This window comes from Cataglyphis hispanica, chromosome 13 (genome assembly GCF_021464435.1).
Source record: "Cataglyphis hispanica isolate Lineage 1 chromosome 13, ULB_Chis1_1.0, whole genome shotgun sequence".
NCBI classification, from domain to species: Eukaryota; Metazoa; Arthropoda; class Insecta; order Hymenoptera; family Formicidae; genus Cataglyphis; species Cataglyphis hispanica.
The window spans coordinates 1,859,992-1,875,379 of record NC_065966.1 but is presented as its reverse complement, the minus strand read 5'-3'; the positions used below and the strand labels follow the sequence as shown (position 1 = coordinate 1,875,379).

The window sequence follows — 15,388 nt, the reverse complement described above, 5'->3', positions numbered from 1 at the left end:
ATTTTGTGATGCAATCTATAATAGAGAATAATTAATAAATATTTCTAGATATAAATATTTTTATCTTAAACTTTTAAACTAAAAATAAAATATATGATACATTGATTTTTATATACTACTCCTTTATATAATAAATTATGAATCAGAAGTTGTAAAATGTTGATTTTATAGAAATATAATTTGAGTTTCGTTTTAACGGTTTTCGTTTTTTGCCCATCATTTAAAGCAACGTACGTTTACGTATGACAAACTAGGCAGTCATTATATCGTTAAAAATTATACATCTTTCTTATACCATTGCAATATTTATGACCTAAGCTTATGAAAATGGTTTATTGCAGTAATTTCATCGCGATTCTATTGCTTTTTTTTTTAACATCGTTTGACCGTACGAGGCGTTAAAAACCACATGGATATTTTATGAAGCACTCCTCGCGAAAATTATAGCCAAAGACAGATCTTTGCATAAATACTTTTAGTTCAAGTCGATTATACGACCCTCTTTATTATCGCAATTAAAAGACTTTGATAAATGATTAGTATGCATAATATCATGTACATTAATATTCTCGTTAAAAAAGGGATAACAATTCTTTCTCTCTTTTTCTCGCGCCGAAATAGAAGATGGGTAGGTGTGCATTTTAGAGCAGAGCAAGCGAACTATGAAACTCTACAGTTAGATACTTTAACTTTGCCTGATCTATAGGAATGCCCATTTACATAGCACCCATATGATACGCGCGCTAGATCAACGAGCATAAAACACTACAGTTAGGCATTTAAACTGACCAACGTCGCTGATTTTCGGTTGTTGGTCTCTTACACGGTTCTCTTCATGGTCGATGCCCGCGTTGGCGACCGTGTAACTCGTCACAGATCGCGCGATTCTTTAATCGTGCCGACAATTTATGTTTTCAAAATAGGATCGTTAATTTTTATTAAATCTCGATATTTTTACTTCCTAGTTAACTTTCTAATCAAACCTCTATTGAAACGCATTAACTCATCAAATACATTTAATTATATTTATTCAAGTCTCGAACATATGATCTTTGCGTTGAAGTACTCATTAAAGAAGAGATCAACCATTATTAGGGTATTCTGTCTTTAATAATTATACAATCGGCATATTTGTTTTTACAAAAGATATCTGTATAGATAAATCAAAGAAAAAGAAATCAAATAAAAGAGAAAGATAGAAAAAATTTTTAAGCTTGGAGGAAGGAGGAAAAAACAAGAAAGGAAATAACAAAGGATAGAAATTGAGGAATTAATGATGGTAGCATCCACGATTAATCCATAAATTCCTCTATTAAATCACAATTTGACTAAAAATTTTTTATTATTTTCCTGTGGCCTGATTCGTTTGCTACGAAAGTGCCATTCACTTTTTTAACGAGACCCTAGCGTGTTTATCTTTCTTCCAATGAATGACTAACTTGACTAATGTGGATCCATGGATGCTTTATTATTGCTTTCGCAGCTCGGATCCACGAGATCGCATCGTAAGAGATAAAAGTGTGAGTTGTGTGATTATTTGTTCTCTTTTATATAATTATGAGAGTAATTGTGCTATCTTCTTTTAAATCTATATCTTTCGTTAGCCTTCTGTCCTACTTAGGCAATTAGAATGATATTCCAGTGAACACGGTCGACCTCCCGTGGAAACGTACATGAACTCGCGTTGGTTTCCCTCGGTTTTCCTTTGACAATTCCCGTGCGAGTCGGTAACGATGCTCGCGTGTGTATAACGACTGGCATTAAAGCCGAGGATCTTCAATTTGCTCCTCGAGATTTTCTTAGGAAAAAGAACTCTGGCCAACGGGGTAAAGCGTGTCTGCAATATTGTTCGCAGAGTTTCTTTGCTCCCTGCAGCTGTTAACAACATCCTCATAACACACGGCTCTGTAATATGTGCCTGAGATATAATATAATAATAAACTCTTAGCTTTTTCCCGAGCGCGTTATGACAATCGTTCGTCCGATAAATATTAATATAAATAAAAATTATCTATTTAACGGCATGCGCCATTACTTTCGTTAAAACGAAGATGTTTTCGCCTCTTCGCATTTCATTGCGGAAGTTTAAAGTCGTATCTTTACTTTGATCTGCACTCTCGCGTCCGCTAATTTGCACAGTCGTTGAAAAAACAGACGGTTTTTAATTTCAATTAAGTTTTCTCAGATCTAATCTTAATGGCAATATTAAGCAATAACAAGTGGCATAATTTACGGCCGTATCAGAGCGCTTTCTCGATTGGTATACCAGTCTTTACAGTTATTTCAAGCATAAAATCGACCGCTTTTAACGAATCCATTCGAATGGATGTAACACGATGCTTTCTTTTATTCGTAAAAGTTGATCCCTTGTCATCGATACGGCTTATAATGTTCGCAATTCTTGCGGTCGTGTAACGATGTAAATTTCGCCCGCCTAACGATCGTACGCCTAAGAGTTTTCGTGAACCAGATACGCTGTTCAACGTGCGCTCGTAAATTCAAGATCGTCCTGCTATTAATCGGCCCTCCGGCTTAAAAGCGAGGCAACGCGAAGGATGCGTCTCGACATAACACGACCCTCCAAAAATAAGTTATGGCATCCGCCATGAGTATATGTAACGTCCTGCCTTAAAAACTATAACCTGAGACATTGATAAAATATGCACGTCTACAAAAAAAAAAATATATCACACATTAAAAATGTATGAATTATATATGATTTTATTTCAAGTTTTTGACATAAATCTAAAGATTATTTTTCTTAAAGTCGAATATTTCACTGAAGGATGTATCATAGCTTACAGTTCGAAAAAAATTTATTTCAAATTGGCTAGAGAATCACGATTCTCTCCAAGATTTGAAGGGAGTAGATAGTTGTTTCGGTCGGCATTCCATCGCCGTAAATCTCATCGACTCCTTCAAGTTTGTGGATAACAGCCTCGCAGATCGACGGCTGACTATCCGACGCGACTGCCATTGCCATTACGTTTATACGGTGCTGCATAGGATGGCGAAGTTACGAGTTTCTTCCTCTCTAGCGACGCCTCGGAAAAATGCAGTACTCGCGATGCTACCGTGAACTCTACGCCGCTTTATAGCTCGCCTGAAATTATACGTTCGCGGCAGCGCGAGCCATCGAGGCACGTTCATTTGGCGTTGTTCGATTTATTTGAATGCCGATTTCCGCGTGACTATTCGTTATAAACGTTGCCCATTAACGAACGATGAATATTATTAGCGCAAGTTAAATATTGTCGTGCGCGGTTTCCACGAAACGTCAAAATTGCCGAAAATTTTCTCTACCGCGCATTTCTAAGACATTGGAATGCAAAAATTTTTTTATTTACAATTCGATTTTTAGTCTACCTTTAATTAAATGCAAAACACGAAATTCACTTATAAAAATATATTTTGTTTTTTAATATTTGTTATTTAAAATCGTTGATGAAAGTCACAGAGAAAATACTTTCAAGTTTAAAGAGAACTCTCGTTTACAAATCAATTTAACATATATTAATATATTTAAAAAAAAATCAAACTATATATATTTTTGACAAATAAATTAGTTAAACAAAAATTCATCTCTTCTATCACTTCTAATAAAATGCCAGTCGTCGAGAAATAGCGGTTTGTTAGTTTAGGAAACCTATGTCTCGGTCGTGAGCACGAACCTTTTTTTTACTATCTCGAAGAAATATTGAATTGAGTCGAAAGAACAGTTATAGAAATATTATGATTTGAAATTGATTCTCCTCCTCGCATATATACACGTCACATTTCAATCGTCATTATATCTAATCCGTGTGCCCGGCGCGTAGCAAAGCCAGACTTTTCTTTCGTCGCGATCATCATCGGTCGGCCGATAACGCGATTGAGGCGAACGGAGACACGACAGAAAGAGAGGGGAAAAACGGTAAAATGTCACTGTTCCCTAATTACGGCGAGTAACTAGCCGGGCTGTAGGAGGAGAGGCGCATTGAAACACCGCGGCTCCGCGGAGGCAACCGATCCCCCAGGATCGAGCCAGGGTACCGCTAGATCCGCGGGCCAATCCGCTCGCGCCTTTAACCGGCCTTCTCCAATCGCTCTCCAGTTATAAGCGGCAAGCAGCCGCGACCACCACTCGGCCAGCTTGGTTTATAAAGTCAGGCGGATGCGCTGCCTCGAAGACAGAGCCGTGCCGACAGTCCAGTCAACAGGAGCGTCTCTTTTTTTTTCTCCTTACCTATATCAAAGGCGATCGGACATCCGAGTGTTTTAAGTCGCGTGTGATCGGCCCGGTATCTTGGCGGAGGAGAGATTTCTTATCGACACGTCGTCGATATCTCTGCCAACGAGAGACTTTGCGGGTTCGATAAAGTTTGGAAAAAAAAAAAACAGTAATACCAGTGATTAGAACTATCGAGTGATTAGAGAACGAGAGCGTGAACTTGGAATCCGGGATCGCGGTGTCTGTGGATAGCCGGTCAAGGTACGTGAAATTTTCGTGCTGTCAATTCTGGTGCGAAGAGTGTCGCGGAAGGCACGGCCGGCGAGGTACCTCGACGTTGACAGTGTCAATGACCAAAAAATGGGTTCGTTGGGTGAGAAGCCTGCCGGATGAGGGATCGCTCGACGATCCCGGGTCTCGGGTCGCGAGATGTCGAGAAGTGATAGCGTCTGGAGAACGTGCGAAAGTTCACGGCGAAGGACCTCCTCGGCGGTGCCTTAATGTAGGTGGAACGTTCGTTCAATCGATCGACTTTGAATTGCTCGCTTTTGAATAGCGACGTATCTATCGTGGTAGCAGTGAGGATATTATATCATCAGTGCTTCGAAATATGGTGGAATCAAATAATAATACATGTAATTTACAGAGAGTAGAGAGAATTACATTGTTCAAATATTTTGGAAATAAATTCACGAGTAAGAGGTACGGGGAGAATCGCCGCGCCTGATGGTGTAAAATATAAATTTCACGCCGATCGCCGACACTTTTCGCGGCAGCCATTCCCACGGTGAGAGCTCGGTTCAAAGTCAGGGCCGTAGCTGTTGAACAACCGCGGTAATAGCACGCGGATGTTATAAAAGCACACGAGAAATACGTCCCTCGCGAGAGAGAAAGAGAAAGAAAGATATCCTTCGCGTCTCTTAAGAATGAGATGATTAATACTCTTGTACTTTACCGTGGTACATGGTACATGTCGAACTAACGCAATGTTGAAATCTTCCTCAACGTCCAATGATGCATCATTGTTGCATGTTTTCTCCTCTGTATATTTATATTTTTCAAAAAGGGATGTATGTTATTAATTCCTTCGTTAGAATCCCGCATATACGTACAAAATGCACTTGTGTAGCTTCAAAGGATTATTGTTGCATATCGCGAGCTAACAGAAAGAGGTACGATTTTTTTAAAACACGAGTACGCGTAGGCTGTAGCTGAGGGCGCGAAAACGAAACTCATTTCTCTTAAGCGGCGTGTGACGCGTATACGCACTGCTCGATTCTCGGTCTCGTTCACGGAGTTGATTCGCCTCGCGTTCAGAGATTAACCTTGCGCTCGCGTAACGAATGAAAGAAAGAGAGAGAGAGAGAGAGAGAGAGAGAGAAAGAGCGATGCCGCAAATGGAATAGCCCTTCAAGGTCGAAGAGATTATTTTTAGTTGGACGCGAGAAAATGAATATCCGAAGACTTGAAATTGCGATACGATTGTATTTTTATGCTGAGCTTTTTATATAGTCTATTTAATATACATTGACAATTATTTGAACTTTACCTATAATTTATTTATAAGAAAATTATAATAAATAGCGCCTATAGTTCCTTTCTAAAATAAGAAAGCACAAGTGCTAAGCCTTCAATTTCGTATATTCGACCTACGTGTCCCGAATATTCATGCTGGTACCTCCCGTTCGTTCGTCCGTGTATCAAGTCCGTCGACCTCCAGTCTATGAGTCAAGAAACAGTGTAAATTAGGGACTCGCTCGTGAAATAAGCATTTTTTAGTAGAACGTGAATCTAAAATTACGCCGAAGGAAAATATATTTAGTGCACGGAGAAAAAGTTCAAATGTTTGATAATATATTGCGATTAATAGAAAATTATTTTTTCTAACTAAATATTGTATAACTTTATATTCACACAGATATAATATTAATTATGAATTAAAAATTCGTTTAAAGTTTTTAATTATTTACAGAGCAATTGTGAGAATTTCATTGTCAATTTTGTACTTTCACGTCAAAGTTAATCCATTCAATTCAGAGAGTTCAATGCCAGGGAAACATAACATCTCTTCCGTATTCTCTTCATTGTGGAAGAGATTTTTATACAAAATTTATAAATCATTTCTTTCTGAAAAATGGTACACCATTTTTTAGAATGTCATATAATATTTTTTTTTAATAAAAAAACAATTTTTTTATATGATTCTGAGCTCAGAGTATATTGGTACTTCTTTAAATATTAATTTTATTATTCCATATGCTTCCTGAAAAAAATATGAAGAAACAAGAGTGACATTTGTCACAATATGCTGATTTGTGGCTTGTATCACTTTTAAAGGAATTATATATAAAAATGTTCATCCACAATATCGTATATTGTACTCGAAGAATAGGCATTCGATGAATTATGCAGATGTTTCATGTTACGTGTACGAGCGACGTGACGAGAGTGTGATAAAATTTTGCAGCGTTTGGACATTTGGACGTTTACATATTCTGTGCAAAGAAAGAAACCGTAAAATTATCTGTTGTTTAAGCTTCAGTTAATAGCAGTTAACAAGACCTCACAAAATTTGCATTCATCTTTGCTTCAATATATTTTAAGTTTATTAGTTTACAAATTATAAGCTATAAGATATGCAAAGTGGAAAAAATAATTCAAGTAGAATATTATAAAATCAATGTTATCAATGTTATCATCAATAGAGATCAATGAACTTAAGCATTGTATAATTATAAATTCACATTTCTCATTAGGCGACTTTAATAAGTAGCCGCAATTACTTGTGGAAATGTGTTTTAATTACTTATGAAATGCGCTTTAATTATCTACGTGTAACGCGTGCTATAATCTACATGATCTTGATTAACGCGGAGATGAAAATTGTTCCTAGATACATTTTCCGACGATTCTATTATGCATAGCAATTTTGATCGTATATTACATTTTCCTCTCACGTTTTATTTCCACGTTATCGTCAAATACTACTGCGTAGATTACTGATTTAAAATTATTATTACGTTGATAATTACTGGACTACTAATGAGTATTTTTTCGAAAAATGCGTGCTTTCTTATATAATTTAGACCCTAACAACCGTAAAATTCAGCGATGCTTGACTACTCATTGTCAGCACGGAATATTCGAAATTAAAGACAAGCGATTTCAAAATAAATCTCCAATTATATTCACCGATATATTTCTATTTATCAATATATCTGTTAATCAGTGTGCCGTTCAAATGTTCATTGCCTAGTTCTTTTGAAATGTAACAATGTCTTCATTATCGTAGCGTACATGAATTTTTTGCATTTTTATTATCACACACACACTATACACTTTATTTTACTGACTATAACTGCTTCCTTTCATGATATATCCCGCCAGTTTCCTTCATATTTATAACGCAATCATCTTTTGCGTTCTTTATCATATAGCTTTTCTCGCCACCGTACCTTCTCACTACCGCACTGCGCTTATTAGTATAGCTCAATTTATTCTGGTTATTACGTTTTCTCGTAATAACGTCTGTGTAGAAAACTCCATTTGCGCACGATTACCGGTTGGCGCTCGGTTTTATTGGCCGACTGCCCCGAATGATTCCATGCAATTGCATCGTATTGCGCCGAGCGACCTTCGAGTAGCGTGTGCTCGAGTGATGCACCTTGGCTCCTCGATCATTGGCACGATATCCTGATTTCTCGGAATTGCTCTTTCTCGGGCATTGAGAACCCGATATCAAAATCCCATTAACGTACGCGAGATCGCGACAATAGACAATTTAAACGAGGAAAGGGTGGACCCTCGGACGGAGAACTTCATTTCTCAGGTGCAAAGTCACTGCGGCGTGACCAGCTCGCTTCTCTTCATCATCATCGTCATCATTCCGATGTTCGCCGACTGAGAGATCGGTTTTTGCTTTATCGTATGCATACATTTGTGCTAAAGTAAAAACTCGAGAGAGGAAGAGAGAGAGAGAGAGAGGGAGAAGTGCCTTTAACGAATGCGATTAATATTTTTTTGCATCTTAATAACGATCGCGTATATTTTATATTTTATCATGAGTCACATACATCATCCGAAGCTCTTTATAATATTGAGCATGCTAGAGGACATATTATTTTTGCGATTAAAATCAAGAATTATTAACCTAATGGACAAATTTTTCTTGAAATTTTTTTTTCACGTATTAAGTATTTAAAGTATTGAAAAATAAAATATTACGAGGAACGGAACAAAGTGGCAACGTGTAAAGTGTCTAGAAGGATATGGAACAAATGAGACAATAATAATTCAGAAATCCTCGCAGATGTTCGGAGACGTGCATCATTAATGATGCATTTGCCCGGGTCTACGTCCGAGAATACATTTACACGCGATTAATTTCAGACACACGCGAGATTAATTCCGAGGATTTACGTGGCCGTCGTGCGTGATTAAACTTTGCTCGCAAATCACGCGCTTATCCCCGCGGAGTATACATATTTTCCACGGGGTCGTTGAAGACGCCTCCAAGACGTAAGAATGAATTTTTCGCGCGCGCGACGCTACGTCCGAATGTGCGTGTATTTTTCATTCCGTGTTCTTTATCTCCGTTTTCCTTTTTTCCTCGACGTCGTTCCAAGGCACGACCTGCCCCACTATCTCGCGTTCGACCGATGGAGAATCTCTCGCAGGCAGGCGCCGCCTGGCCGTTGACCCCGAGCTGCCAACGGCCCTGACCAAGACTCCGTTTAACTCTCACGCGCACGCTCCTTCCATCTCTCCATCCACCGCTCTCCCTCCTGTAGACACGACGCATGTAGACAGGATCGCAGTATGTGAATTCACATTATCTTCTTCTGAGCTCTCCGGGAGTAGAAGTCAAATTAGTTGCGTCCCAACTGTAGCGTAATCCTGGCGATTCATCGCTTAAAAGAACGACTGACGCTATATCGGCGGAAGGAAATCGCCGTTTACTTTTTCTTTAATCTTGTTAGAGATCTCGAAGATGATATCCTGTCTTATTAAAGTAATTATAGGTGAGCGCTTCTTTCGCGGCGAAATTCTGAGATTTCGAAATGCGATGTGTTTGCATCTTTGAAACGCATGAAGATGAGAGAGGCTCGCTTTTGCGATATATATGCCTATCGTGAGTCATTCCAACTGCTCTTATGCGCTTAACACAGGTAGAGGAATGAGACCAATAACCGTGGAAAGAATCGTCCAGAAGTTACGGCGTGCTCAAACAAGTTATATCTCGGTTGACTACTCGGTTCTATGCAGGTGCTCGCGTCCATCTGGCTCCGCAGGAAGTATCACATAGAACGAACCTTGAAATTAACTCTCCCAAGTGGCACGCGAAACGTATTGGGAATAATAAAACTTATCGGAGATTAAATCCTTGCGTGTTTCCACGGATGTGTAATATCGTACAAATATACGAACCGATAAGTGAATTTTCAATTCGCGACGAATCTGTATTTTATCGACATACAATACACGAGATTTTTTGCAGCCAGAGATATTTCGTAGATTATATCGGAAATTAAAACCGGTATAAAAGTTATATACCGATATGTGCTGTGATTTTAAAATAATCGAAATAAGAATCAAGTAACACAAATACCGGTAATCTCGTCATTTATGTATATAATTTTTCCGCATACTTCTTACTAGATTTTATCTACTAATTATTTATCTATAATTTTATCTATTTTATCTACGACAAATTGCTATTCTAAATTATATAAAAATATAAAATTAATATAAAATTTATTATAAAATATAAAATTTAATATACGAATTTTCGGTATTTTTTCAAAACGATTTTATAAAAAAATTCGTAAATGAATCTTTATCAATATTAATAATAAAACGATTTCGCGATCGCAAACTGACACGTGAACGCTTTATTCGAAGTAAGACCGGTGTCGGGTCAAGGCTCTCGCACGCGTGTAAGTTAGTGCGTACGGTATGCGTAAAGAGCGAACGAATCTCGTGAGGAAAATAACGACACGAAACTGGCCGACGTTTATTACTAAACGCTCGGCACGTTTTAAAGCCACTTCCTGACGGTCACTTCCACGCATCGCGTCGCAACGTAACGCAACGCGTACATCGTGCGCGAATACGCGTATCACGTTAAGTGTCGGAACATAATGATTTTGTTTTATCTCGCGGAGCATTCCTCCGCTGATGCGCTTTTGCGCTTAAACGCTAATTGCTTTCGTGCGTTTAAAAATAACGCACGGCTGCCCCGCGTCGTTCGGTGCGCGCTTCTTAATATCGGTGCTTAAATGTCGTCAAACGGAAGCGGTGATATACGAGAGCTAATATTTGTTTTTTTGCGATAACCGCCGTCTTAAAAATTTTTTAATTACAGATATTAATTTATTCAATATATTAGAAGAGAAAAATGTCAAAATCGCCTTTCTAAAATTGATATTTCTATTTCTGCGCGATCAAGTGCCGAATTTTATTGCGTAGAAATTAAAATTGATATAAATTTTGTCATTTTAATTTCGAATATTTGCTCGTTTATACGTGAAATTGGTTTATAAGAGATTTTTTAAACTTGAAAATTTTTTCCCCTAATAAAAAAATAAGTACGGATCGGTTTTGCCAACTTTTTTTTTATTTTTCTCAAACGAATTATTTTTAGTATTTTTACACTTCTTCGTGTCCATTGTCCATATCTCCGGTATGTTACGGTGCTTCATCGCCGGTCTGCGAAACATTCGCCTTACATACACGCACATACGCACATATATAAGGATGCATATGGCGTACCGTCATATAGTCGGATAGAAACGACATTTGGTCGAAGGAAGAACTAATCGCAACTTCACTTTGTGAAGCGGATAATAAACCGTGCTAGTGGGTCATCAATATCGAAGCTTAAGCTCGCTCGGGGCTATTAGACGGACACGTAATAATCAGTGTGAGGCCCCGTACACGCCGCTCCGGGATCGGGTCCTGCAATCTTGGAAAACCGGCAACGTGCCCGACTACACGACTCGATCGAAGCGTGCGCTTTGCAAATTGATCGATTAACGGTACGGAGGAGCGAGCCGCGGCGCGAAAGGGGGTCATCGACGTCGTCGGTGGAGATATATGATCGAGAGACGTGAAGCATGAAGACCGTGCGACAGCGCGAGGGGAATAGAGGTTTTTTCTTTTTTCCTTTTTTTTTTTTTAATAGGTTGTTTGGATCAAAGGAAATTGATTTTATACGTCTGAAAATAGATATAGCAGTTATTCGAGAAATAAACACGGAAAAGCGCCCGGCCTTCTATATCTAGGAAATTAAATCGATCCGCATGGCTGTGACAGCGGGAATAAATTATAAACGCAAACTTGTTCATTGCGAGTTCTCATATCTGGGGAATGATTCGCGACGCGACTCTCATGCACGGTAATCGATTCCGGCAACCGTGGACATTCGCGAATCACGTTATATAAGCTAAATTACAAGTCGGCATGATAGGGGATAACTGGAAAAGTGGAATGACCCGCTTGCCGGTAATATTGCACACGCGGGAATCGAGCATTATTTATATTACACGCCTTTGACCCGGTTATATAGACGACAATCTCTCTCTCTCTCTCTCTCTTTCTTTCTCTCTTTCTCTGAAGAGTACCGTGTTTCTCCAACCGAACGACACATTCACCCGCCTGTACTTAGCGGTCCTCGACCGCAGAATCTTTTTTTTTTTTTTCATCTCGTAATCGTTTGTACGGCGGAACTAGTCGTGTCCCCCGTCGACAACTAGTCGACACGTTGCCGGAGGAATGTCTTATTGATACCTCGGGACGAAATGTCCGCCATTCTTCTCCCGTCGAGAATGACGAATGCGGAAGATGGAGGGCAGCCGGGCTGTAAATAAATTATGGCCGAGTTGGTGACAAAGACAGTTTGCGAGCGTTCGTTGCGAATGCACGGATCGACCGCAAATATCGGTCCAGAGCCTGTCGATGGTCGCCACCCTGGCCATTAGGTATTCGGGCAACTTTGCGGAAGCGAGCTTCTCTCACCCGGGGCAACTGGTGTTTCGCAAGTGGGGCACGGCGTTTATTTTGCATACATACGGAATTTATTAAAATGCAATTAAGATTTTGCAAGTTTGACACCATTATAAAAATTCACGCGAAAGCATGAATAGATAACGTTTGGGAGGCTTAATAAATCCCGTACGGCCAGGAAGTCGTTTCGGTCTCGTCAAACACACACACACAGATTCCCATCACGCGTCTATAATTTTATTGAAATAGTGAGACTCATCGTCATTTCATTTTGTAATTCCAAACTTGGCAAGAAGAGGTTTAATCTAAAACATCGATTCGCGTCAGACATCTGCGTCTGTGAGATGAGTACTTTGCGTTATCTAATACTCTCGGAATGTAATTCGCGATTTTAATCGCTATTCGTATAAAAGATTTAATCAGATAACAAAGAAATTAAACTAATGGAAAAGTCTTAGATAGTCGTTTCGACTTTTGGGTTTATGACGTCGAGAGCGGTGGTAATTTTGAGACCAACTTGCACACACTTAATTTACTTAACGGCTTTAGAATTCGCACCAATTTGAGTAAGTGTCGATGTCATGCGCGAGATAACACGTTGCATCGCGCAATGGCTGAGAAATATCGCTTTCCTGGCATTTGTGGCGCGGCCAACGGTATCCGCCAACGTTCGAGGAAGGCAGAGAGAATAATCGAATCGCCGACTTAAAGGCGGTGTTCGGTTAGATTTACACCTATCTCGTAACCAACGAGTTATATCGCGCGTATCGGTCGTTGAATCTAGACAAATTTGCGCGATTCGGCATACATAATGAAACACTATGGCGCGAAAGAGGATGCTGAGTGCCATGTAACCGTGTACAAAACGCGTCACGTATCTTGCAGTTTATAGTCACTGTATTTTAACGAATAGTACTACCATATATGCAGTAAATAAATGCCAAAATCGACATAGATCTCGAACATGAGTTTTTTACTATTTTTAATTTTTTTTCTACTTTTTATTTACTTTTTTACTATTTTTTTTATTTTTTATTTTTTATATACTTTCAAAAAATAGTAAGTCTGTAAAAAGGGAGAGAAATAAATTTAAAACATTATTATCAAGACTATGATAAAAAACTTTTAAATATCTATAAATTCTGGAATCTAAAAATTATATATATATCTAATTATATAATTTTGATATTTTTTTTTCTAATACATGTTGACAATTTTTTATTTCATTAACTCAATTGAAGAGGTGCTTCTTTTTTCGTGCTTTTATGGTCGAGTTACCCGTTAACCTAATTAACAAGTACATATATGTCTCGAGTTATGCACGGTCTCTTATAATAGAAATTCTGTTACGTGACCCGGCCGTGCCTCTATTATAGTCCGACGAATGAAGCTTCTTTATTATATTTCTCGTGTGATGAGCATCGCGCCGCACGAGCCATATTCAGATCATCAGGTATTCGCGTGTGCGGTCACACGACTCTACCTATGTAACCAAAGCATAGGGAGACAAAGGAACGAAAATAACGACGGGCAATGGAAAGCAAACACACGGCACACGACTTCGCCGGCTTCTTACTGACAAAGTGCATTGGCACGGAGAGAGGCGATATCTGCCGGGTCCCGAGTTTGTGGTCCGCGCAACGGTAACCGCTCGTCTTCGATTCTTGGTTCGAAGACCGTTACACTCTCTTCCAGTCAGTCATCGCCGTTGGAGGACTTGGAGGTTCACCGGGGGTTCGCGTATCGCCCCCGATCAGGCGCTCTTTACTTTGCCGAACAAATCGGAGTCGCGCTACTCGTGCAGAGAGCATTGCTGAGCGTTGCTCTCCGCTCGGCCTCTTTGTAGGGAACATTGCACGTCGCTGTCGGATTAAAAGCAACGTCCAATACTGGATACTCGTGTAACGAACATCACGATTAACGGGATGTCGCGTCTAATATCTCGAACAGGTTTCAGTTGCGATAGAGACCGGCGCGTTCCATTGCGAAGCGATAACCGTTTGCTCTTAATCCCTTATTTGCTCTTAATATGCGTATGCGATTCGAAATTAAAATCATCGGAGTATCGGCCTCTCGTGTAAGAAGACCGTTATATAGTCGCTATTGCAATCTCCGTTTCTTCATCTCCGCGGGAATTAGTATAATTCCGCATCAACTCGGACGAGTAAATGGACAGCTGATGAATGAGAGACAATCCAAGCTGGTCTTGGCGATAATGCCGATTGCATCCAGCCAGCCGTCGCTTTCAATTAAATCGCGCTCATCCTCGTTGTTGAAAAAAATTCCAGAATCATACGCGCCAACTCGTCGAGTGCCGGACGGCGCAAAAAGCATTTCGCGAAGTAATTCAATCGAATTGGCTCGTTTTTTTTTTTAACCAGACGGGGTTTTATGCTCGCGGGGAGTTGCTTCCTGAATCGGGTTTTGCCCCGCGGCTAAAAACTGTCCGCGTCAATACACTCCAATTAGCAGCATCATCGATACGACGGCGGGGCCCATTTTAGCCCTCGTCGAAGAGGCAGAAATTGCTAGTCACGATTTTAATGGTAATGTCCGCGAGTCTGTCGATATTCTACCGACTAGCACAATGAGGGGGAATGGAGAGGAGAAGAGAGGAGAACTGTCAGTAGAATCTTGCGTACGCCAACATTCTCTTATCCCGCGTGATATCATCGCAACTGGACGCCAACCTAACGAGACGCGCTAGATCGCAATGAAATGACGTCGAAATCCACGGCGGATAAGAATGCGAATAGTTTGACGCATAGATTTTTGATCCTGATATTGATACAAGGATTTTTTTACTCGTTTCTAAATGGAGCACGATCCCAGTTGACGTTGAGCGCATCATCTCGCGATAATGAGCGTGAGAGTGGCATGTTGGATCTTTATCGCTTCCCCGATTCGCCGTGAAATCGTTGAACATGTTCGGCGATGGTTCGCGTCCATTATCGTTTAAGAGATACGTTTAGTTAGCCACGATGGCTTCCTGCTTCTTCACATGGCGATTCCACCACCGGCTGCCTTCGATACAACTATACGACCTTGTTTTTCGTGCCCCTTTAAAAAGTTCGTTACACGCCGCTACAACTTGCGTTTTAGACTTCCCGCTAAAACGGAACTTTGCGAGACTCATAAAAGAATGAATTAGATATTGATACCGTTGGTTTGGAA

At 39.8% G+C, this 15,388-nt stretch overlaps 1 protein-coding gene across 5 annotated transcripts in view; it reads left to right on the top strand.

Annotated features, from left to right (window-relative positions):
- Window positions 1-15,388, top strand: part of LOC126854031 (uncharacterized) — a 90,784-nt gene that overhangs the window by 49,440 nt on the left and 25,956 nt on the right. For 3 of the 5 annotated variants that reach the window (XM_050600370.1, XM_050600369.1, XM_050600366.1), the window contains exon 1: window positions 4,153-4,471. The exons of the other annotated variants lie outside the window; for them this stretch is intronic. The gene's annotated coding sequence lies outside the window, so the exon portion shown is untranslated. Of the gene's footprint in view, window positions 1-4,152; window positions 4,472-15,388 lie in introns of those variants that run through there. 5 annotated transcript variants of the gene reach the window in all.